The 25,390-nt window shown below is 42.9% G+C and overlaps 1 protein-coding gene and 1 pseudogene across 1 annotated transcript in view; both read right to left on the minus strand.

Annotated features, from left to right (window-relative positions):
- Positions 1-25,390, minus strand: part of LOC137625415 (leishmanolysin-like peptidase) — a 362,803-nt gene that overhangs the window by 176,643 nt on the left and 160,770 nt on the right. The gene's annotated exons all lie outside the window — the stretch shown is intronic.
- LOC137625424 (major facilitator superfamily domain-containing protein 6-like) overlaps positions 1,979-25,390 on the minus strand; it is a 139,319-nt pseudogene continuing 115,907 nt past the window's right edge.

The raw sequence follows: 25,390 nt of genomic DNA on the forward strand, positions 1-25,390 counted from the left end.
ACAGAAATCCCTTGATTGTAGTCAGGAAGTTCATATGATTGGCCTTGATTTTACTGCTGCCTTTGACCGTGTTAACCATGAGGCCCTTGTTTTCAAACTGAAACAGTTGGGAGTGGGTGGGTTGTTTCTTAGCATTATTATTGATTTTTTAAGTAAAAGATCTCAAAGAGTTCTTGTTGATGGGCACCATAGTGAGTATAGGAATGTGATATCCGGTGTTCCACAGGGTAGTGTTCTTGGCCCATTACTTTTCATACTATATACACATGACATGTGGTTTGGCCTAGAAAACAAGCTTGTTGCATATGCAGATGATGCTTCTCTGTTTGCATCAATTCTATCTCCTGAATGTAGATCTGGGGTTGGTGAATCCCTTAATAGAGATTTAGCTAAAATTAGTGCATGGTGCAAATTATGGGGTATGAAGTTGAATCCTAACAAAACTCAAAGTATGATTGTAATCAGGTCAAGGACCGTGGCTCCTCAACATCCGGATCTCAGTATTGATAATGTTTCTTTAAAATTCTAGGTGTGATTCTCAACAGCAAATTTACTTTTGAGAAACACATCAGGTCTGTGTCTTCTTTAATTGCATAAAAAATTGGCTTATTGAGAAAGTCTTACAAGATTTTCGGTGATCAGTCTATTCTGAAGAAGTGTTTTAATTCTTTCATTCTACTTTGTTTTTAGTACTGTTCTCCTGTCTGGTGTTCAGCTGCTGATTCTCATCTTAATTTGTTGGACAGAAACTTACGGTCTATTAAATTTCTTATTCCTGATCTAGATATTAATCTCTGGCACCATCTTTCAATTAGTTCATTATGCATGTTGCATAAGAATTTTCATAACTCTGACCATCCTTTACATTCAGATTTCTCTGGACAATTCTATCCTGTTTGTAATACTAGGCAAGCAGTTAATTCTAATAGCCAGGCATTCATCATGAGGCTCAATACTACACAGTATTCTAGAAGTTTTATTCCAGCTGTTACCAAGTTGTGGAATGATCTTCCAAATCGGGTAATTGAATCTGTAGAACTTCAAAAGTTCAAAGTTGGAGCAAATGTTTTTATGTTGACCAGGGTGACATGAGTCTTTATTGTTTATATATAACATATCTGTTTTTGACGTTGTTAATAGTTTATATAAGACATATCTGTTTTGACACTGTTACTGTTTTTAGAATGATATATTGTTAATTCATTCTCATCATTTATTTATTTCCTTATTTCCTTCCCTCACTTTCCCTTTTGGAGCCCTTGGGCTTATAGCATCTTGCTTTTTCAACTAGGGTTATAGCTTGGCTAGTAATAATAATAATAATAATAATAAAAAATTTCAATGTATAATAAGCATGATAACTAAAACTGTACTATTGCTTTAATGTTCTGCCCTAAGGCAGGTCCTTTCATGGATTGTGCATTTAGAATTTCATAAGCCTATCAAATATATTTGATATACCGAACTGACTTAGGATATGTATAATAATATACAATGTACATGAGTGCATATAAAAATACTTTGGACAAAAAGCTTGTGAATGAAATGTTATTTTCAGGAAAGTCCCATTTCCTAAAATCCGAGCAATAACAGGACTAAAACTACAGTAAGTATGATTACTTTACTTTCATTCATGGTTAAAAGGACCTTCAATCAAACATTACCATGCATAAAACCTTGAAATTCTATCCCATGTACTGTAGTGTACATGCAAAACTCAAAATACCCATGCAAACCTTGTCTTCACTATCAACCAACTCTCTACCATTTAATGACTACCAACAGCATTCAATTACTGTTCCCTGTTTTTCAACATTTGTCAGAAGTTATACATAAGGTATACAGTAGTATATAAAATGTTCTACAATAAAAGATATACAAATAAATAACCCATAAACATAAAAAGTAAATACTGTATAAAACTTTTAAAAAGACCCAGCTACAACACAATGCTTATTACTAATCAGGAGTAATACACTTTATTACTTGAAAATATAAATATAATTCTCTATAAAATATCTGTACAGAATACAACTAGTGTACAGAAGGAATGAACAGCCTGATTACCTTTACAATACCCTACAGGGTATGAGATCAACGCCTCACAACAATGAAGCATCAAGGACGGCACATTCGACATGTAAATTCACAATGCATCAGAATGTCAATCTGATGATAGTTCAGTCCTTACTTCCCTGCAAGGGCTCACCTGATGCCTCTTCATCATCTTCCGCAGTGACGGGTCTCATGCTTTCACTGGGGGGCACGTATCTGATGGGTGAGCCTGCAGGATCTAGAAACAAGACCATGTTTATAATTTTAGCCAAGGTACAGACAAAGGGATATTGCATAAAACTTGAATTCAGTATGGAAAAAAAATCTCTGTTTGTACATTTCCTCATTTTGTTCCTTCACTAACAAACCTTACATTATTTCTACAAAGGTAGTAAAGCATGTGTTAGGATAGGATATGAAGTGAGCGATTGGTTTCCGGTGAGAGTGGGACTGAGACAGGGATGTGTGATGTCACCGTGGTTGTTTAACTTGTATGTTGATGGAGTGGTGAGAGAGGTGAATGCTCGAGTGCTTGGACGAAGTTTGAAACTGGTAGACGAGAATGACCATGAATGGAAGGTAAATCAGTTGTTGTTTGTGGATGATACTGTACTGGTTGCAGACGAGGAAGAGAAACTTGGATGATTAGTGACAGAATTTGGAAGGGTGTGTGAGAGAAGGAAGTTGAGAGTTAATGTGGGTAAGAGTAAGGTTATGAGATGTATGAGAAGGGTAGGTGGTGCAAGGTTGAAGTCATGTTGAATGGAGAGTCACTTGAGGAGGTGGATCAGTTTAAATAATTGGGGTCTGTTGTTGCAGCAAATGGTGGAGTGGAAGCAGATGTATGTCAACAAGTGAATGAAGGATGTTGGGGGCAGTTAAGGGAGTAGTAAAAAATAGAGGGTTGGGCATGAATGTAAAGAGAGTTCTATATGAGAAAGTGATTGTACCAGCTGTGATGTATGGATCGGAGTTGTGGGGAATGAAAGTGACGGAGAGACAGAAATTGAATGTGTTTGAGATGAAGTGTCTTAGGAGTATGGTTGATGTATCTCGTGTAGGTAAGGTTAGGAACGAAATAGTGAGGGTGAGAACGGGTGTAAGAAATGAGTTAGCAGCAAGAGTGGATATGAATGTGCTGAGGTGGTTTGGCCATGTTGAGAGAATGGAAAATGGCTGTCTGCTAAAGAAGGTGATGAATGCAAGAGTTGATGGGAGAAGTACAAGAGGAAGGCCAAGGTTTGGGTGGATGGATGGAGTAAAGAAAGTTCTGGGTGATAGGAGGACAGATGTGAGAGAGGCAAGAGAGCGTGCTAGAAATAGGAATGAATGGTGAGCGATTGTGACGCAGTTCCGGTAGGCCCTGCTGCTTCCTCCAGTGCCTTGGATGACCGCGGAGGTAGCAGCAGTAGGGGATTCAGTGTTATGAAACTTCATCTGTGGTGGATAATGTGGGAGGGTGGGCTGTGTCACCCTAGCAGTACCAGCCTAACTTGGTTGAGTTCCTTGTCAGGCTGGGAGGAATGCAGAGAGGAGAGGTCCCATTTTTGTTTCATTTGTTTGATGTCGACTACCCCCCAAAATTTGGGGAAGTGCCTTGGTATATGTATGTATATATCCTTTCGGCGAACCGATAACCCCTATAAATAAAGTAAGGTTTGTATTGGGAAAAATATATATTTCCAAATTTGTCATATATACTGGATTTTGATGTATCTTACTTTATGTTTCTCTTAACATATATTCACACAACTAATTATATAACCAATAGAGTGATGAAGTGTAATAATAAGTAAAATTTGGCCAGAGCTTTTCAATAAACTTTTTTCCTTTCACATAGTGAAAAACAAGGACAGATTAATGCACAATTATATCAAAAGAATGAATGAAATCATACAATACTATACATACTTTGCCACACAAATATTACATATTTTAAAAATAATTTTTATTTTTCCTAGCAATGCAAAAGTGAATCCTTTAATTAGGGAAATTGATTCAGCGTGAAATGGAGACAGTCGTTAAAATCTTGGATAACAAGCAATTAGCCAGCTGGTGAAGGGTGGTTGAGAAGGGAAGTGTATAAAAGATCTTGTTTGTATGGGTAGGAAAAATACAAATTACTTTATAAATCTGTGATTTATTCTTATGCAACTTACAAACCCTTGTCCTTTAATAGGGAGACTCACTGCCTGGTGGGTTGGATGTCCCCTTAAAACTGAAATGAATTGTTCATTTTCTTCTTTGCAAGTGACCACTGCTTGTTCTGTACAGGAGCTAAGCACTGACCGCAAGAATCTCCTACCCGTCTTTCACTGGAATGAAAGACTGATAGGGCCTAAGCTGTAAATGAGAAACCCTTCCCCTGAAGGGAAAGTCAGTTTGAAAAGATATACTTGTATAAATTCCATCATCAACCCCTCGTTAAGTAGGATGGGATAGACTTCTTTGGATATAAAGAATGGGGCTCCGAAGTGTAACTTACCAGCATCAGATCCAATCCACCACGTAACGATTCAACTACTTAGTTCCCAAGAGGGGGGACAGAAGAATGAAAAAGTGCCAGTTATTCTATCATTCATTCTTGACTTACATCTACAAATTACTCTACCATAAACTAGATGCATCCTAGTCTCACATGGGAGCTGGGCTGATTACACAACAACTAAAGCAGCCACCACAGGACCAAGCATGAGGTGATAAGGGACTCGGGGGTATACTCTCACAAGTAAAAGGCTGTGAATGTGGTCTGCCTTTTCCACATGCCAGCCTTCATCACTTAGAACACTGATAGGCTTCTCTTAAAACCCATGGTGGGGCCAATACCACTGACTTCATGAGCTATGGTTCTAGTAGTTATCTCAACCCTCCTGTTAGTCAAGGCTTACACTTTACAGTTCATCTCACAAAGCCACCTTGACACCTCTTTCTTGGTTCTGCCAGTACTGACGAAAAGTCTGATATTCAGGACTGAGGTGTCGGGTCATTTTTAGATAGCAACGCAGAGACCTTGCTGGACACAAAAGGATCTCCTCAATCACCATCCACAAGGAGGGGATGGAGAAGGACTTCAACCTGGGGTCATGCGCTGCCAGTTCTGGATTTTGGCCATGAACAATGGCACAAAACTGAAGGAGGCCTCCTTCCACACCTCAGCGTGGGAGACTAAATAAGAGTTCATACAATTCACCTACTATCTTCGCCGATGCTAAGGCTAGCAAAAAAAAGAGTCTTGAGAGTTAGATCCCTATCTGACGACCTCCTCAAAGGCTCAAATGGGGTATGTGTAAGAGCCTTGCAGACAAATCACGTCCCACTCAGAGGATTTGAGGTCTCAAAATGGGTAAAACTGCTCAAACCTTTAAATGACCATAGACACCTACAAAGTGAAGAACTCTATACTCTTCAGTCAATAGACCATACTCAAGGCCTTTGATATCCACGACTGAGAGGCACTTCTCTCAACGAAAGAAGAATAGGAAATCTGCGATCTGCACTAGAATGGCTCTAACCAGAGAAATATTTCTTCTACAACACCAATCACAAAAGATGCCACACTCTGTCTGGACAAAAGCTGCAGAGATATCCAAACATCTGAGCAGTGCCTCATGACAAGCCTTTCACTAGAGAAGAGAAGCAGGATAGCCTCTACCCATGATATTCCAAAGACTTCATGAACTGGTGGTTCCTCTGAAGGTACAGCTGACAGAGGACCACTGGGATAGTTCTCTCCGGACATCGACAAGAAGAGGAAGATGATAGGGATACCACTAGGAAGAGGGCAATTTAGGAACCACCAGGGTCATTCTGAGTCCTGGCATCCAGGTGATTACATGGGTGTTGGATGGCGTCTTCGAACACAGTCCATGGGTCTAGAACCGGTGAACAAAACAAGGGAAGTTTCTTGTTTTGCTGGGTGACAAGTCTTTCTCCGATCAGAGGTTGAAGGGACAACTCTACTCCTGCAACCCGTCCCTGGCAACTGAGTGCATTTCCTAGTACATTCCCTGTGAGGAACGAGTTTTTCTGACAAAGAAAGGTGACCAATAAGATTTTGCAGTGCTGAGCTGGTACTTCTGTATTTAACAGGAACAGTTGCACACCGTTCCTTAGCTTGCTGATGCAATCGTTTGTACTCGCTTCTGCAATGTCTATCAGCATGCCCAAGCACAGTACTTCATTCTCTGCTTGGATATGAGATTCGACATCTAATATACCACAATCACCAGATCGTGACAAAATGCAAGAATCCGATCTTGACCCTGTAGCAACTGTCTCTCAGAGGAGGCCAGGATAAGCCAATCGTCGAGATAAATCAGCAGACATATCCCTCGTGAGTGGGGCAAAGTGGCTACCAAGGTGAACACTTGGGAGGCTGTACATAATTCAAAGCATAGTCTTGAACTGGTTCACTGTACCATAGAGGGAGAAGTGGAGGTACTTTCGAGAGGACTGATGAAGAAGCCCTTGAAAGTATGCATCCTTCAGATCCATCAAAAGCATGAAGTCTCCCTCTCTCACAGAAGACAGTACACACTGTACTGTTACCATCATGAAATTTGTTTGACAAACTTGTCCAGGCTCCAGTCACCTTCTCCAACTGGAAGAGCTTACTGTAGAAGCCCCAGAGTCTCATCTTGAATGACTTTAAGCTTATTCTTATCCAATATCCTGTCCACCTCTGTACGCAAGGCCTAGGCCTAGGCTTTATCGATAACTGAGATAGGGGGGTGACAGCCTTGAAAAGGTATTTAGTAACCATTCTGAAGTACACTCATTACCCAAGGCTCGGCCCTATGTTTGCCATGTCATCTACTTGTGACACTGGCATACCTTATCCTTGGGAGCGGGTGATGGGGAACGTTGGCATCGGTTTTCTTCTACCTCCCTTCTTCCCACCACTACCCTTCCCGAAAGGACCAGGTTGGGGTGCATGTAAAGGCTATGCACGCACAAGTTCTTTTCGAGAAGAGACAGCTGGTGGCATCGATTTAGGTCTTAGAGCTGGTGCCCTTAAAATTTGGGCTGATGGTGCCTTTGAACGGTAAGGGCCCGAAGAAAACCGCACACTGTATAAGGGAATCCTGCGAAGCACCTCTCCAAAATTCCACCATCGTTTGCACCCAACTCTTAGGAAGGAGAGACGTAGCCCTCAAGATCGACGAGTTCCTTAGCAACATCATTACCTCAAGGGTAACTTATTTTGAGAAAAGGAGACCCCAGTATCCTGTCTATTCAGAACCCTTTAATATTACTGGTTTGCTGCCTGGTGAGCCAGGAAGGTCACAGCCTTCCCACCAGACAGCACAAAACTCTCATACTTACTGGGTGGTACAAGAAAAGGTTTCTTTTATGGTCAAATTGTATTCCTTTTCAGATGAAGCATAAACTCTCTGAGCAGCAGCTCTTAGTTCAGTATAGTTATTCCAAGTCAAACCCAATCTGATAGGCCTCCTATCATCAACTTACACCCTTCCCCAGGCAAACAAAAAACTCCCATTTCACTTCCATAAACCCAAGATCACAACCCTTTTCACGTCCTGCAATAGTAAAGAAAATGAAAAAATTTGCTAAGACACTGACAGTACATGTGTACTCAACAGCGGCCAAATCAAAAGTGAAGCTCTCCGGCGGGGAAAGATGGGGGCGTTCCTTGATCCGTAGCCTTCACCAGCTGAATCAATCTCCCCAATTTAAGTACGAAGATTTGTATGGTCGCATAGGAACAAACAATAAGAACATAGGAAGTGTTCCTTTTCATCAATGTTGTTAGGAGTGGGAAAGTCATGCTTTGCCTACCCTCATTTAAAAACATTTTAATATACATTTGTGAATGTTTTCACTAACTACATAGCACAAACAGATTTCAGAATTGAAGGCTTATGTCAAATTTACCACACTATGACATTTTCCTTCTTTCAAATCTGTCTTAATCTACTTTCCATAATTTTGTTTTTATTCCATCCATATACCAAGGCACTTCCCCCAATTTCTGGGGGGTAGTCGGCATCAAACAAATGAAAAAAATTAAAAAAGGGTACCTTTCCTCCCTACGTTCCTCCCAGCAAGATGATCCCTTAACCGAGTTCGGCTGGTACTGCTAGGGTGCCACAGCCCACCCTTCCCCGTTATCCACCACAGATGAAGCTTCGTAACGCTGAATCCCCTACTGCTTCCATCTCCGAGGTCATCCAAGGCGACCGGAGGAAGCAGCAGGGCCTACCTGAACTGCGTCACAATCACTCGCCATTCATTCCTATCACCCAGAGCTTCCTTCACTCCATCCATCCACCCAAACCTTGGACTTCCTCTTGTACTTCTCCCATCAGCTCTTGCATTCATCACCTTCTTTAGCAGACAACCAATTTCCCTTCTCTCAACATGGCCAAACCACCTCAACACATTCATATACACTCTAGCTGCTAACTCATTTCTTACACCCGTTCTCACCCTCACTACTTCGTTCCTAACCCTATCTACCCGAGATACGCCAGCCATACTCCTCAGACACTTCATCTAAAACACATTCAATTTCTGTCTCTCCGTCACTTTCATTCCCCACAACTCCGATCCATACATCACAGTTGGTGCAATCACTTTTTCATACAGAACTCTCTTTACATTCATGCCCATCCCTCTGTTATTTACCAGTCCTTTCACTGCCCCCACACTTTGCATCCTTCATTCACTCTCTGCGTATATCTGCTTCCACTCCACCATTTGCTGCAACAACAGACCCCAATTATTTAAACTGATCCACCTCCTCAAGTGACTCTCCATTCAACATGACTTCAACCTTGCACCACCTACCCTTCTCATACATCTCATAACCTTACTCTTACCCACATTAACTCTCAACTTCCATCTCTCACATACCATTCCAAATTCTGTCACTAATCAGCCAAGCTTCTCTTCCGAGTCTGCAACCAGCACAGTATCATCCACAAACAACTGATTTACCTTCCATTCATGATCATGCTGTCTATCAGTTTCAATCCTCGTCCAAGCACTCGAGCATTCACCTCTCTCACCACTCCATCAACAAACAAGTTGAACAACCATGGCGACATCACACATCCCTGTCTCAGCCCCACTCTCACTGGAAACCAATTGCTCACCTCATTTCCTGTCCTAACACATGCTTTACTACCTTTGTAGAAACTTTTCACTGCTTGCAACAACCTTCCACCAATTCCATATAACCTCATCACATTCCACATCGCTTCCCTATCGACTCTGTCATACGCTTTCTCCAGATCCATAACTGCAACATACACCTCCTTACCTTTTTCTAAATATTTCTCGCATATCTGCCTAACTGTAACAATCTGATTCATACATCCTCTACCTCTTCTAAAACCACCCTGTACTTCTAAGATTGCATTCTGTTTTATCCTTAATCCTATTAATCAGTACTCTACCATACACTTTTCCCACCACACTCAACAAACTAATACCCCTTGAATTACAACACTCATGCACATCTCCCTTACTCTTATATAGTGGTACAATACATGCACAAACCCAATCCACTGGTACCATTGACAACATAAAACACATATTAATCAATCTCGCCAACCATTCAAGTACAGTCACACCCCTTTCCTTCAACATCTCAGCTCTCACACCATCCATACCAGGTCCTTTTCCTACTCTCATTTCATCTAGTGCTCTCCTCACTTCCTCTCTTGTAATCTCTCTCAGTCTCATCTCCCATCACTGGCACCTTAACACCTGCAACAGCAATTATATCTTCCTCCCTATTATCCTCAACATTCAGTAAACTTTCAAAATATTCTGCCAACCTTTTCCTTGCCTCCTCTCATTTTAACAACCTTCCATTTCCATCTTTCACTGTCTCTTCAATTCTCAAACCAGCTTTCCTTACTCTCTTCACTTCTTTCCAAAACTTCTTATTCTCTTCATATGAATGACCCAATCCCTGACCCCACCTCAGGTCAGCCGCCCTCTTTGCCTTGGTTACCTTGCGCTTTACTTCCAAATTTTTCTCTCAATATCTTTCATACTTATCTACACTATTGCTCTGCAGCCATTCTTCAAATGCCCTCTTTTTCTCTTCCACTTTTACCTTCACTCCTTCATTCCACCATTCACTACCCTTCCTCATGCTGCCTCGAACAAACTTCTTGCCACACACATCACTTGCAATACCAACAAAATTTTCTTTTACTAACTTCCACTCCTCTAAATTACCAGTTTCTCTCACTTTCACTCTGTCATATGTCATTTTCAACCTTTCTCGATATTCACTTTTTACGTCAGGTTTTATTAACTCTTCAACCCACACTAGCTCCCTTTTACATCTCCCCTGCTCCTTTGCTACAACTAATTTTCATTCCACCAATAAATTATCAGACATACCGTTTTTACAAACCTTTACATACCGTTTTTATTATTAATTTGAATTCATCTAGATGCAACAGCTCAACTATAGAAGCAGGTATAAAATGGATATGAAGGGTACACTATCATCAGAGTACAACAGATACATAAAATTAAGTGCACGCAAAATGAAAAGCACATGATGATTTTATGCTTTGTACTGTGGCTTTATATAAAACATATTTCAATTCAGATATAAAAAAATACAACAGTATATCCACAATAAGAGCACTATTGGTGATATACTATAACAAATTTTTTAAATAATTATTTTTCCTACCTATGCAACACAGGCCTTCAAAATAGGGATATGTCTACAGTGGAGCTGGAATGGGCATTGAATCTTTAAAAGGGTAATATGTGTTAAGGGGGCTGGCCGGCTAATGCCGTTATTTAAGGACAGAACTTTGACATTCATAAAACTTAATAAGGTGACTTAGGACATCTCCAAACTGCATAGGATTTTTGCCTCTTGACCTTCGGTTTCGACGACAGGGTGATTTATCTTGAAAATGAGTGTTTTTCAAGTGCGCGCTGACGAGTAGGAGATCTTGTGCGCTCAGGAGATCGCTGGCGCGCTGGGCGCGCAACAGGAACAGGAGGTTGTTGACTGTCGACAGGAGAGCGCTGGCGAGCAGGAGGGTGCTGACGATCAGGAGAGCGCTGGCGCACAGGAGAGCGCTGGCGAGCAGGAGAGCACTGACGAGCAGGAGAGCGCTGGCGAGGTGAGTCAGGAGACTCCAATGCTGGAGAGCGCTTACGCACTACTACGCGTGAACGCGCAGGAGGGCATGCAGGGGAACCCTGACGCGCAAGGGAAGCCCCCACACCGTGGGAGACATCCCTTTGCCCCGAAGGGACCGATGCCCGTCGTCTGACGAGGTTAGAAGCCTGCTGCACATCTGCGCCGGAGGTGGAAGGTCTGGTAGGCGTAGGAGATCGCGAGCGATCACCGGAGAGGTCTAAGGACGTGGTTGCTACAGTCTGCTCCCGACGAGGAGGATCCTCATCAGAGGACGGAGGAGGCGACGACTCGAAGAGGCGCCTCTTGACTCCCTTATAGGGAGACGGGAGGCCCCTGCGACGAAGAGGACGACGAGCCTTACGGCGAAGGCGGCCACGAGGGAGGTCATCAGGATCGTCGGTCCTCCGAAGAGGAGTCTCAGTCAGTGCGCTCCCCCGAGGGGAAGACGTACCCGCTGGAGAGACCGTGGGACCCACCTCCCCCTTCGAAGGATGTTTGGAAGGGGGAGGAGAGCCTTCAGCAACGTCCGCAACATCAGGAACAGCAGAGGTTTGACCAGACCCATCGGAAGCCTCAGCCACCACAACATCGACAATAAACAGAGGGTCTACCTCTGCTATCCCCGGCGACTGCTTGACAGCAGCCCCAACTGGATAAGGTCAAACAGGGCTTCCTTGGAGGGCAAGCCCTTAAGCCCCAAGGAAGCCCAAAGCTGAAAGAGATCATCGTTAGAGACAGAGTTATGGTCATCAACGTTAGAATCAAAATCCTCCCCCGGGGGAGGAGGGGGAGCTGCCCCGCTATGGGAGGCGACGCCCTCTCCCACACCCCGAGATCGGGAAACAGAACAAGGGTCTACGCTACCACTCGGCGGTCTCTCACGGGAGGCCGGTCGAGTGGGAGCTTCAGAGGAGGTTTGGGTGGTGGAAGAAGAGTCCCTGGAGCCTTCCTCCTTCAAGGCAACCCTTGAAGGAGAAAGGTCTCTCTTGGACTTCTTACGCTGGCGGGCAAACCTCTCCCACTGGGAGGTGGACCACTCCCTGCACTCACTACACGTTACTTCCTTGTCACACTGTTGGCCTCAACACTGCGGGCAAAGGGTGTGGGGATCAGTTTCGACCGCCGACATGAGGGTACCGCAGGGGCGGCCGGCGAGTCAAGGGCACTTGCGCATGATGAAATAAAAAGGGCGAGGCCAACTTCCAAGCACACAAGCTGAGGAAAAGCAAAAGAAAAGATTAAGGCTGTCAATAGCGAGGACAATAGACAGACACGTCTGCTCATCGTCCGAGCCAAAAATGAAGTGAGACAACTCACCGGTGTGTGGGGGGGGAGGGGTAGCAAGCTACCCCTTCCCCTACCCCCTTGCTAACAAGCGCGGGGGTAGTTAACCCTCGTTAAAAATCTATTGGCTCGTCAATGTCAGCTACGCTGAAAGTAAACCCAATGTAAATAGCGTGGTTTGTATTTCGGTTACGGAACAAATGACTTTTTTAGGCACTGAATTAAAAACTAAAATTCATTTGTTTGTAAGCTTAAATAGATTCTTATTAATCATATATTCAAATTGCATTTATAAATAAAATACAGATCTGGGAATGGTTATTTGTGGTTTAGCCTAGTGACAAGTGAAATCAGCGACAAGTCGTTTTTCAACTTAAGTTGCCTCTCCTGGAACCAATTACTGACGTAAGGTGAGGTATACCTGTATTGACATACCGGCCGGGCCCCTTAATGGTATGTGATACAAAGGGGATGCCCTAACTACTGGACTATCACAGTAAAGCCACTTTTGTCCTTAGGCCTCTTAGAAGGGGTGGTTGAGGTGGGAAATTCAGATCTATATAACATAAGAATACAAATTACTTTTAAAATTTGTTAGTTAGACCCTTACATAAATATCACTTACTGTAATAGAATCCGGACATTATGAACAGTTTTGTGTCTATAAAACCTAAACTTGCAAGTGTTATAAATTAGGCCTACTTACTAATTTATTCTAAAATAAAAAAATATTTATTATTTACAAGGTCATGCTTGTCTAACTGACTGACCTTGAGGGCACCAGTTGACAAATGAGAACTGTTAATCCCTCCCAAATGAGGAGAAAAATTGCTTCAAGTCCCAAGGAACTTTTAGCTGAAGGCCTTACCAACCAATTATCTTTGTTATCTTCTTCTAAAGGAATGGAAGTAGTAGAAGAGATTGGTAGAGGAGGAAAAGAGTGAATAGTCCTTCCCTTTGCTTACCATTCTTCCTTGTAGTAACAGAGGAGTCACAGTCTGCAAGGGATACCTCTGCTGTAACACAAACCACTATAGTAGGGGGTTTGTCACAAGGGAAGCACTAAGAACACTCACTTATACTACATTATGCTACACAGGGATCACCATTAGGGTGAGCACACCATACTAATAATTTTCATTATTGAATACATACATTCAACACAACACTCAGTCCTAATCAGGTAACTCTCTCCTGAGCTAGAGAAACTACCACAAAGGAAAAAGAGTTAAACTCTGAGTGTCTCCCCACTCGGAAGATAGAGAACAGCATTCCAACGGGAGGAAGCTTCTTACAATCACCCCTTTACAAAGGTACACAACACAGTGTGTTTTAAAAGCTTGTATTCTCATATGAACAAAATTCACTTCACCACATGCTTACCTTTTTGGTGGGCTTTTGTTTATTATTGAGAGCTCACAAAAAAACTAAAAGCACAATTACTACAGAAGAAAAGAAAAAAAAAGTCAGGTCAGCAGCATGATGTACCTGTTGCAGCTAAAATCAAAAGTGGCTATTTTATGCCAGGAGGGGCTTCCTCCTCACGTTATATATCATTAACCTACTACTGTACATTGTTAACGACAGTTCCAGCACTGCTGAAGACATATTCCAATTTCAAAGGATGAAAAGTTTGAAGATATATTCAAGATTTTACCTAGACAAAATCTAATCAAATTCTGCCACAATACATAAATAATAGTAAAAAAAATTAGTCATGTTTACATACCTGATGAAACAGAACCAATCCACAACCTGTCAAGAAGGATCTGAAGAGTCACATGGATGGCTGCAAATATCAAATTGAATATACCCGTGAAGAGGAACATCTTTGAACCCCCTACCGTTGCAAAAACAGCCCCTCCTACAAAGCCACCAACAGCGATACCTGCAAAAGATTCATGTTGTTAGTCTTAGAAAAAAAAACCTAATGAAAAACTGTTAAATATTCATTCATTAAGTGATATCAAGTAGAAAGTATCTTGTGACTTACCTATCCCTTCAAAAGCAGCACCCACAATGCCCTGCATTGTTGCTTCCGTCCCTAAAGGAGCAACGTGACTTGCATATGACGTCATAGTGGCATAAAAGATACCGAAAGTAAACCCATTGAGGAGTTCAATGGGCAAGAAAACCCAAGGGTTTGTGACAGTGTAGTACAAAATGTATCGAATGCCAAAGACACCAATGACCAAAGACATCGCATGGACATGGCCCAGTTTCTTGATGAACCAACCGGAGATGAAAAAGAAAGGCAATTCCCCTCCAAAACATTGGACTCCCATGATGAGACCCTGAAGGAGCTTCAAAGCCTGGAAGTTGCAGTTCCATTCAAAGGCAACATCTTCAACTAACATAAGCTGAAAATCAAAAACAAAAAATCAGCAAGTTAAAGTTCTAAAGTACTTCACACTCAAATATGAAAAATAGTACCAAAGAAAATTAAAATGGAAATGTAGCAACAAAAAGCAGATAGACTAAATGAATTTTACAAAGCATGATTTAGGAGTACATAGTTTTCTTCTAAAATTAGACAAAGAAAGTTAATACATTACCTAATCCAAAAATTAACAGTGAAATTGTTTTTAAAACATTGACTTTATGTAAAATATTTCTAAAATTCCTGCACTTTAAAATATAAATATGATTATCTAAGGCCAACAAACTTCCAAAAGAAGTTATTATATTCATAAAACAGGTCCTCATCCTCTGACAAATGCAGACAGACCATAAAGAGCATCAAGACAAAAGGTTACCTGGAATGTCCAAAGAATTCCCGTGGAGATACCAACTACAACGCAACACAATACAAAGAGAACTATTCGTGGTTCGCACATGAGTCGCACGATAGAGCCAGCAATGCCTCTCTGTTTTTCATTACCTTCAATCTGAGATGGAAAAAAAGAAATTAAAATACAGTAGTACATTAGGTTATAAGTAACTCAGATTATGAGCATGAAAATTCAAATCAGTGTACACATATCATATAGATCTGCGTGAAAAAATCTTCCTGTTTGCCATTTTTTGTGGATAATTACTAACAAGACTACAGTAGTTTAAAATCAGTCAAGTGGTGACCTTAGGCCACACACACAGTTCCCACTATGTTCAAATTATTTTTTCCTGATTTGCATGACATTTTAAAGAAAAGGAAATGGAGTTTTTATGATAAAACAAAGTTTTATGAATACTTACCTGGCAGTTATATATACATAGCTAATTATCTTTATTTCGGCAGAATTTTTCTAAACTAGGCAACCGCCTTGTGGTGGTTGGGTGGTAACACCCGTTAAAGGGTGGTAGGAGGAATCATTCCCGTTTTCTGTTCTTCAGTTCATCTATGCCCGACCTGTCTCCTGAGGGGAGGTGGGTGGGCCTTCGAATGTATATATAACTGCCAGGTAAGTATTCATAAAACTTTGTTTTATCATAAAAACTCCATTTTTATGAATAGAACTTACCTGGCAGTTATATATACATAGCTGATTAACACACTTGGAGGAGGGTGATAGACAGTAAACATCGTTGGGGAAACAACCAAAAAAGCTGTAGGATAAATAAACACCTTGATTCCTTACCTGCTAAGGTAGCTGACTTCAAAGGTTCCTGCCTCTTGAGTCGCTTTCCCTTAGGAGTGTCAGCCAGGATGTGACCTGCAGTGCTGAAAACACTCAATCGAGTCTGTCAACGGGGTGAGACCAACAATCTGACTAGACTTCAGGACTACCTATTGCCCAAAATAAAAACCGCAACCTTACCAAACCAACCACCTAACATTTGCAAAGTAGATAAAAATTATCTAACTAGACTGAGGTGACTGTACACAAGTCAAAGTCCTCAGACAACCAATAAAAAATACACCAACCTATGCACAAGTAAACAAAACTAAGGTTGAGGGGAGGTAGTAACTCCCTTGCCTAATACAGAAGCCGTAGCTACGTATGGTCCCAAGGTATAACATTTCTCATAATCCACCCTCACCTCTCTGAGGTAATGAGAGGCGAACACAGAGTTGCTCCTCCAGAATGTCGCATCCATAATTTGACGGAGCGACATGTTCTTGCGGTAAGCAAGCGAGGTCGCAATGGCCCTCACTTCGTGAGCTTGCACTTTTAAACGTCCGAAGTGTTCCTCCTCACACAAGAGATGCGCTTCTCTTATCACTTCCCTCAGGAAAAAGGACAAAGCGTTCTTAGAAAGGGGCTTTTGAGGATCTTTCACAGAACACCACAGGGAGCTAGAAGATCCTCTCACACTTTTCGTGCGAGACAAGTAGGTCTTGAGGGCTCGTACTGGACAGAGCAGCCTCTCTTGCTCTTGACCCACTAGGTTGGTCAAGTTAGGAACCTCAAAGGTCCTCGGCCAGGGCTTAGAAGGGTTCTCGTTCTTAGCGAGAAAGTCTAATCTCAAGGCACAAACTGCCCCATTCAGATTGAAGCCTACCTGTTTTTCAATTGCATGGACTTCACTAACTCTTTTAGCTGTTGCTAAGGCCAAAGAAAGAGGGTCTTCTTGGTAACCTCCCTAAGGGGAGCCTGTGAGATGGGCTCAAATCTCTTGGTGCACAGAAATTTAAGAACCACATCTAGGTTCCAAGAAGGGGGCTTTAACTGGGTCTGCTTGGTCGTCTCAAAAGACTTCAAGAGGTCATGTAAGTCCTTATCGCGAGACAAGTCCAAGCCTCTATGCCGACAGACGGAAGAGAGCATACTTTTGTACCCCTTGATAGTGGACACAGCTAGCTTAGCGTCCTGCCTGAGGTACAACAAGAAATCCACAATCTGGCTCACAGAGGTAGTGGATGAGGAAATCTTGTGCTTCCTACACCAGGCTCTAAAAGTCTCCCACTTGGACTGGTAGACCCTCTGCGAAGAGACCCTCCTCGCTCTGGCGATAGCTTTCGCAGCTTGCGCTGAAAAGCCTCTCGATCTGACGAGCTTCTCGATAGTCTGAAGGCAGTCAGATTGAGAGCGAGGGGGTTTTGATGATATCTCTCGAAGTGGGGTTGTCTGAGCAGATTTGGACTTGCAGGGAGGCTTCTTGGAAAGTCCATCAACAAGTCCACCACCTCCGTGAACCATTCCCTCATCGGCCAGAACGGAGCTATCAGGATCATCCGTCCCGAATCGAGGAGGGCGAATTTCCTGACTACCAGATTGATGATCTTGAACGGGGGAAAAGCATAAGTGTCCATCCCCGTCCAATCCATCAAAAAGGCGTCTACTGCTATTGCCTCCCTGTCCGGAACTAGGGAGCAATAGATGGGGATCCTCTTGGATAAGTTGGAGGCGAAAAGATCGATGAGGGGTCTCCCCCACAGCCTTCAGAGACTCTGACAGACCTGTTGGTTGAGGGTCCATTCTGTGGGAAGGACCTGCCCTTTCCTGCTGAGAATGTCCGCCCTCACATTCTTCTGTCCCTGAACAAACCTCGTCAGCAGGTTTATCCTGTTCTCCTTCGCCCAAAGAAGGAGCTCTCTTGCTGTCTCGAACAGAGACAGAGAGTGAGTCCCTCCTTGCTTCCTGATGTAAGCAAGAGCTGTGGTGTTGTCTGAGTTCACCTCCACAATCTTCCCAGACACCAAGTCCTTGAAGGCCTTTAGCCCCAGAAAAATGGCCATCAGCTCCTTGTGGTTGATGTGCCATCCCAGCTGAATTCCTTCCCAATAGCCTGAGACCTCCTTGCTTCCTAGTGTTGCCCCCCAGCCTGACTCTGATGCGTCTGAAAACAACACTAGGTCTGGGTTCTTCTTGTGTAAGGAGATCCCTTCCCCTAACAAGGTTGGGTCCAGCCACCACTTCAGAAGAGTCTTGACTTCTATAGGAATGGGGAAGGAAAAGGAGTCTTCCTGCATCTTTCTGTTCCACGTCTTCGAAAGAAAGTGCTGAAGAGGCCTTAGGTGGAGTCTCCCCAGAGAGACAAACTGTTCGAGGGAGGATAGAGTCCCCAACAAACTCATCCACTCCTTCGCTGTGCATCTCTTCTTGTCCAGGAAAGTTCTGACTTTTACGAGACACTTGGTCTGTCTTTCCTGAGAGGGAGAAGCCCGAAAAAGAACTGAATTCAGAACTATCCCCAAATAGAGAATAGTCTGATTCGGTCTGATCTGAGACTTCTCCCTGTTGATGACCAGGCCTAGATCTTGAGCCATCATAAAAGTCTCCCGTAAATCCTCCAGACATTTCTCCCTCGATCGTGAACGAATCAGCCAATCGTCCAGATAGAAGGATATCCTTATCCCCTCCTGATGCAGCCAACCTGACACATTCGCCATTACCCTGGTGAAGACTTGAGGAGCCGTGCTGAGACCGAAGCAAAGAGCTCTGAATTGGAAGCACTTGCCCTGCATTACAAATCTCAGGTACTTCCTCGAAGTCGGATGGATGGGGACATGGAAATATGCGTCCTGCAAGTCGAGGGACACCATCCAGTCCCCTGGACGTACTGAAGCCAGCACCGACTGAGTCGTCTCCATGGAGAACTTTGTCTTCTCCACAAATACGTTGAGAGCGCTGACATCCAGGACGGGTCTCCATCCGCCCGAGTTCTTGGGGACCAGAAACAGGCGATTGTAAAAGCCTGGGGAGGATAGATCCCGAACCGGTTCTATCGCCCCCTTGTCTAGCATTTGGTCAACAAGGTCTACTAGGGCCTTCTGTTTCCCCGGATCTGAGTACCGGGCTACTAAGGCCAGCGGAGCATCTGCGAGAGGAGGTTTTTTCAGAAAGGGGATCTTGTATCCTTCCTTGATGACTGAGAGGGACCAGATGTCCGCCCCTCTCCTCTTCCAAGACTGCCAAAAACCTGACAGTCTTGCGCTTACTGTCTGGAGGAGACGAACTTCATTTTCTGGAGCGAGGTCTGAAAGAACCCCTGGTAGATCTTGGTCCTGATTCTTGCCTTCTCCCTCTAAAATCTGGTCTTGAAGTAGTCCTGCCCCGAAAGGGCTGCTGGAATCTCCTTTCCTCCCGTTTCAAAGAAGAGGGAGGGGCTGCCAAGAGCTTACGAGCAGAACGAGATAAAAGGTCTTGGGTGGCTTTTTGGGCCAGAGAAAGCGTAACGTCATTAACCAGGGACTCGGGAAAAAGATGTTGAGAGAGGGGGGCGTAAAGAAGCTCAGACTTTTGTGCAGTGGTAACAGACCTAGAAGCAAAAGAGCAAAGCAGAGCTCTCTTCTTTAGGACCCCAGCTGAGAACAGAGCCGCCAACTCATTCGCCCCATCTCTGAGGGCCTTATCCATACAGGACATAATACTGGTAAGGTCCCTAGATCCTTCCATCTGGTCAGTTTTCCTTGCGAGAGTCCCAAGCGACCAGTCTAGGAAACTAAAAACCTCAAAGGCTCTAAAAATACCTTTGACGAGATGATCCAGCTCCGACATCGACCACATGACCTTGGCTGAGTTGAGAGCATGCCTTCTAGCAGAGTCCACTAAACCAGAGAAGTCACCCTTGGAGGAGGAAGGCACTCCCAGACCCAAAGGTTCTCCAGTTGCATACCACATACCCGCTCTTGAAGCAAGACGAGCTGGTGGAAACGAGAAGGAAGTCTTAACTGTCTGTCTCCGCTCCTGCATCCAGTTATCAATCTTCGTGAGAGCCTTCTTTGCGGAGATAGACAGCTTCATCTTGATGAAGGCCGACTGTTTCTTGGCCTTCTTTCTGTTAAATTGGGACTGAGGAGATTGAGGGGCAGCAGGTTGGAATTCCTCTCCAAAAAGTTCAAGAAGGGAGCGAGAGAGAACTTTGTAATCTCCCGCAGCGTCGGCAGGATTATCATCATCATCAGAAACATCCTCGAGGTCCTGATCCACATCTGCAATATCCTTCGAAAGAGAAGAAGGATCCTTAGAACCCGACAAGGGCAAATCAAAGGCATCATCCTGCAAAAGACGGGTTGCATCCTGTAGTCCCGCGCTAGAAGAATCCTTGGGACGAGAGGCAGTATCGTCCCGAAGAGGCAGGGTGGTATCGCCCTGGGACCGAGAACGAGAGGCAGAGTCGTTCTGATGTCGAGAGCGAGAGGCAGAGTCGTTCTGATGTCGAGAGCGAGAGGCGGTATCGTCGTGGCGGCGAGAATGAGAGGCGGTATCGTCGTGGCGAAGCGAACGAGAGGAGGTATAGTCGTGGCGAAGCGAACGAGAGGAGGTATCGTCGTGGCGAAGCGAACGAGAGGAGGTATCGTCGTGGCGAAGCGAACGAGAGGAGGTATCGTCGTGGCGAAGCGAACGAGAGGAGGTATCGTCGTGGCGAAGCGAACGAGAGGAGGTATCGTCGTGGCGAAGCGAACGAGAGGAGGTATCGTCGTGGCGAAGCGAACGAGAGGAGGTATCGTGCTGGTATCGTGAACGGGAGGCGGTATCGTCTTGGCATCGAGAACGAGAAGCAGCATCGTTCGATAAGGTATCGTCCCGGTATCGAGAACGAGAAAAAGTATCGCCCTGGTATCGCGAAGAAGTATCGCCTGGCGTAAGCACACATTCCTCATCCTGGCGTAGAGAGGGAGAAGTTTTCTTTAAAGAAGAACTCCGTTCTCTCTTAGAAGCAGACTTCTTAATCGGTAACAAGTCGTCTTTACGTTTGTCAGACTGGGCGTGAGGGCGGCTAAAGGCTTGCACTAAAGTCAAAAGTTGTTCCTGCATGACAGACATAAAGGATTTAGCAACATCAGCTGGGTCTTGCAGCCCCGAAGGGGGGGGGGGGGGGGGCTGACGAATAACACTCGTAGAAGGGGGAGGATCTTCGGCAGTAGGCTTCGCCCTTTTCACAGGCACGGAGTCGAAATCATCCTCCGACGGACAAGGTTCATAACTGCTAGAACCGGGAGAGAAAGAACGAGACCGTTCGTCGCGGTTCCATCTCCTCTTAGTAGGTCTTGAAGCTTCAAACTTCCATTTACGTCTGGACGAATTCGGAGAAGAAAACAACACATCCGACACGTCTTTCCCGTGACGGTCAAGAGCAGCCTGGGAATCGACAACAGGACTGTCTGAGGCGACGGCTGACCGAGGGTACGTACCTCTCACCCACTTTCGGTCATCGACGTACCTTCTCCCTTGGTCCTGGGAGCTTGGTAGAGGTCTAGGCCTAGGGGTATGACAGATTCGGTCAGTCGCCACCTCCACTGCACTAACACAAGCACTTTCACTTTCCTTACCTTTAAAGGCCTCCAGTTGTTCTTTAATGGCCTTCAACTCGGCCGCCAGGCTAGCGTACCGAGGGTCATCCGTAGATAGGGAACCTGTAGGAGGTGCAGGAGTTACTACCTCAAGGGAAGGATCAACTTCCAAAGAGGAATCAATTATAGGTTCAATAGATAAATCTACGCTAAGTTCGTCTTCCTTACCACTAACAGACTTAGACTTAGACCTAGAAGCTCTCCTAACTCTATCGAGCTCTAGCTTACGCACATAGCGCTTCATAATTAACCAATCTTTCTCATCCAAAACCTTACATTCCCCGCACCTATTATCAAGGTCACAAACAAAACCCCTACAATTAGAACAAACGGTGTGAGGGTCTACCGCCATTTTCGGTAGTCTCACCTTACATTCTTCATTCGCACAGATACGGTAATGACTCTTTTTACTCATAATGAAAAACAGCAAAAAAAACTAAGAGAAAACAAAATACACGATCGCCAAAACCCCAAATCAGAGTACTTCACCAAAAAAGCAGACTGGTACACCGAGCAGGGAAAGCGAAGAAAAACTCTTAATGAGGGACCAACGTGTTGTCGATTCGGCCGGCAGAGATGAACTGAAGAACAGAAAACGGGAATGATTCCTCCTACCACCCTTTAACGGGTGTTACCACCCAACCACCACAAGGCGGTTGCCTAGTTTAGAAAAATTCTGCCGAAATAGAGATAATTAGCTATGTATATATAACTGCCAGGTAAGTTCTATTCATAAAAAAGGCAGTTATCTATAGATAGGTTCCTTGTCAAAATTGAATATAAGAGTAAAATAAAAAAAATATAACCCTGTGTCTAAAAAGCGAAAAGTGATTCAGTTGGTAATAGTGAATGCTATTCATGAGAGAGAGAGCTCCTGATATTTTACCAGAAGTCCTCAGGGAGAGAGATTTTTCCTTCATGCAGATACCCCCACCTCCTCCTTTTCTCTCATCACCCACCTGCCAGCCATGACCTTCCTCAAAGGTAGAGTGCCGATTAATTAGCTCATGCTAGGGGTTATAATTTCTTCTTTCAATTACATTACAAGCATCGAGTGAATTCCCTTCATTTCTTATGGGAAAAATGGTTTTGTTTTACCAGCATTATGGTTTGCAAGTTTACTCCCGGAATGAATTTGAACTTGTACACTGAGGTATCGCTGTACTATACAGTATAGCATTAACCTCTGAAAACTACGAGGAGTATTTCTTATAACATGAGGAGCATTTTATACTAAATCTTATTATGCTAATACAAAAGAAACTGTCCTTAAATTTTAACATTTAACATTAATTGTTGAAAACCTGTATAACTTCTACTAAGCTTTCTCAAGCAAACAAAACCTTCAATACAAATCGAATGAAAATTACAATACGGACATTGGAGATGAATAAATAGTTTTTGGAGGTATATCTATAAAAAGCAGCAACAAATATAAAGGAAAAAAATACTTACATGCAGACGTGAAGCCACAAAGAGATCGATGAATAGAATCGCAACACAGAGAACAAAAGCCGGGGTATAGTCCTTCTCCGCATCTCCAGCAGATGCGTAATCAATCAGAGCACCGGTGATGATTACCAAAGTCCCCCACCCAAGGGAGCCAAACAAACGTTGCTGACCATACTTATTACCAGCAGAGCCTACATTTAAGAAAATGAAAATCATTAATACCGTCAACCTTTGAAGAAACAACACAGCTAGTACTGCTTTTCATCCTTCTATTTCCATCCATTCTTTTTAGTACCAAATAACTGTGCAAATGCTTTCACTTTACCTTAGTCAAACTTTCACCTCTCATTTACACTCCAATCTTTCGGGCAAACACTAGGAGTGTGCAAAAATGTTTCTCGGTGGTCTCGATCAACTATTTATAACAGCAGTATCGACCAAAATATACGGCTCTATTTTAGCAACTGATTAGAAAAGACATTTGATTGTCACTCAAGCACAGAAAAAGGAACAATAAACAATTAACATATAATACTGGTAACTTAATAGTTCATACTTCCTTAAACCAAGATGTTTCATACAATTTGAGATTTTTCTAACAGTTTAAAAACTGCTTTTCACCAACTAATGTACATCTCATTTAGTCATTTTAGAATTCAGCCTACAGAGAACCATAAGACAGATGATGCTTTGACTGCCTACCAACTGTCAGTCAGAAGAAATTCTGATTAGAAATAGAGGGACTAGAAGAGAGGAACATTACAATGACAACTCAAAAGGTTACGTTTCTTTCACTGCTGTTAATAAAGCCATAGTTTCTACTCCATCTGAAAATGTTATTTCATCGATATCATTATGCTGAGTAAGAAAAACAAAATTCACCTGGGTAACTGACATTCTTATTTCTCTTTTGGTTTGTTGGGATTTGCAATCAATGCATGACAATGCACTATGCATTATTATCTCTGTGAATCAATTCAAGTTTCAGTATTTAGCCATAGCTATCTATAATATACTCAGACTACATTCCTCCACTAATTGACATTTGTTTTTATATATTCCATAATTCTAAAAAGCAGTCCATATTGTACTGATAAAAAAATCAATATGCTTCTAGATATTTAAGTATTAGTAGTTTAAACACTTAAGAACATTGATAGACACTTAAGAACATAACTATCATTGAAAACTTTAAACAGACCAATGAATCTGTAATCTCACTGTATCTTAACTCTGCGAGCATTTAAATCCTCTAAAATTACTGGGACTCTATTATAAATCTTACTAATCATCTGGGATATTGCTATCAAGTTTAACATAATATCCTTATACAGTAGAGCCTTGGGTTATGAGTGGCTTTGAATACAAGCAAACTGGAATACGAACATATAAAAAGAAAATGAAAAGTTTGATTAAGAGCTGACATTACATTCATACTCAGCAGCAACCAATAAAAAAAAGAGAAGCTTTGAGACTGGAGAGGGGTCAGGGCTTCTCAACCACACCCTCCACCAGTAGTTTAAGCACTCGTCAAAACAATCTCCCTTATAAAGGAGGTAGTTTCTATGTCGAGTATTAACTGCTCTCGCTTCAAATAAAAATAGGGGAATGTTAAAAATATGGGAAACCCTACAAAAATTTTGTAGAAACACATCACCTAGATAAAGATTTACCAGGGCGAGCAGCAATTCTATTTACCAACAATGCAATGTCTCATTTTAAAGAAAAGGAAAAAGCAGTTTACTCTAGGTAGGTTCATTGCTAAAACTGAACGTGGATGTGCAAAAATACAACCAAGTGTCCAAAAAGCATAACATAAGTGATTCAGTTATTTGTAGTGAATATCGTTCAAGAGAGAGAAGTCCTAATAAAGATCTGATTTAGGGAGATTCTCCGTCCAAGCAATAAGCCCTTCTTCCTCTCGTTTCCCTCATGCCACCTATGAATCTCCTCTCAAAAGTAATTATAAAATTATTAATTTGTATTCACTTCTGATGTCAGGGGTTTTAATTTCAAAAATAATTTCTGGGTCGACCTGTGACGCCCGGTGAAAAGGGTCCTTCTCATCTCTTTTCTGATATAAATACTTCCTTTCACCGGGCTTCACAGGTATCTCCCCAGAAATAGATTTTTCCTTCGTCAAAATCCCTTCACTGTACCATAAAAAGTCCTTTCAAAATTGGTGTAATATGTGTTTTTATGAATCTACAGAATGTATCGAGAAATTTCTTTTATTTCTCATAGGAAAAATTGCTTTAGGATACGAGCATTCT

The sequence above is a fragment of the Palaemon carinicauda genome, chromosome 32, assembly GCF_036898095.1.
Source record: "Palaemon carinicauda isolate YSFRI2023 chromosome 32, ASM3689809v2, whole genome shotgun sequence".
Classification (NCBI taxonomy): domain Eukaryota; kingdom Metazoa; phylum Arthropoda; class Malacostraca; order Decapoda; family Palaemonidae; genus Palaemon; species Palaemon carinicauda.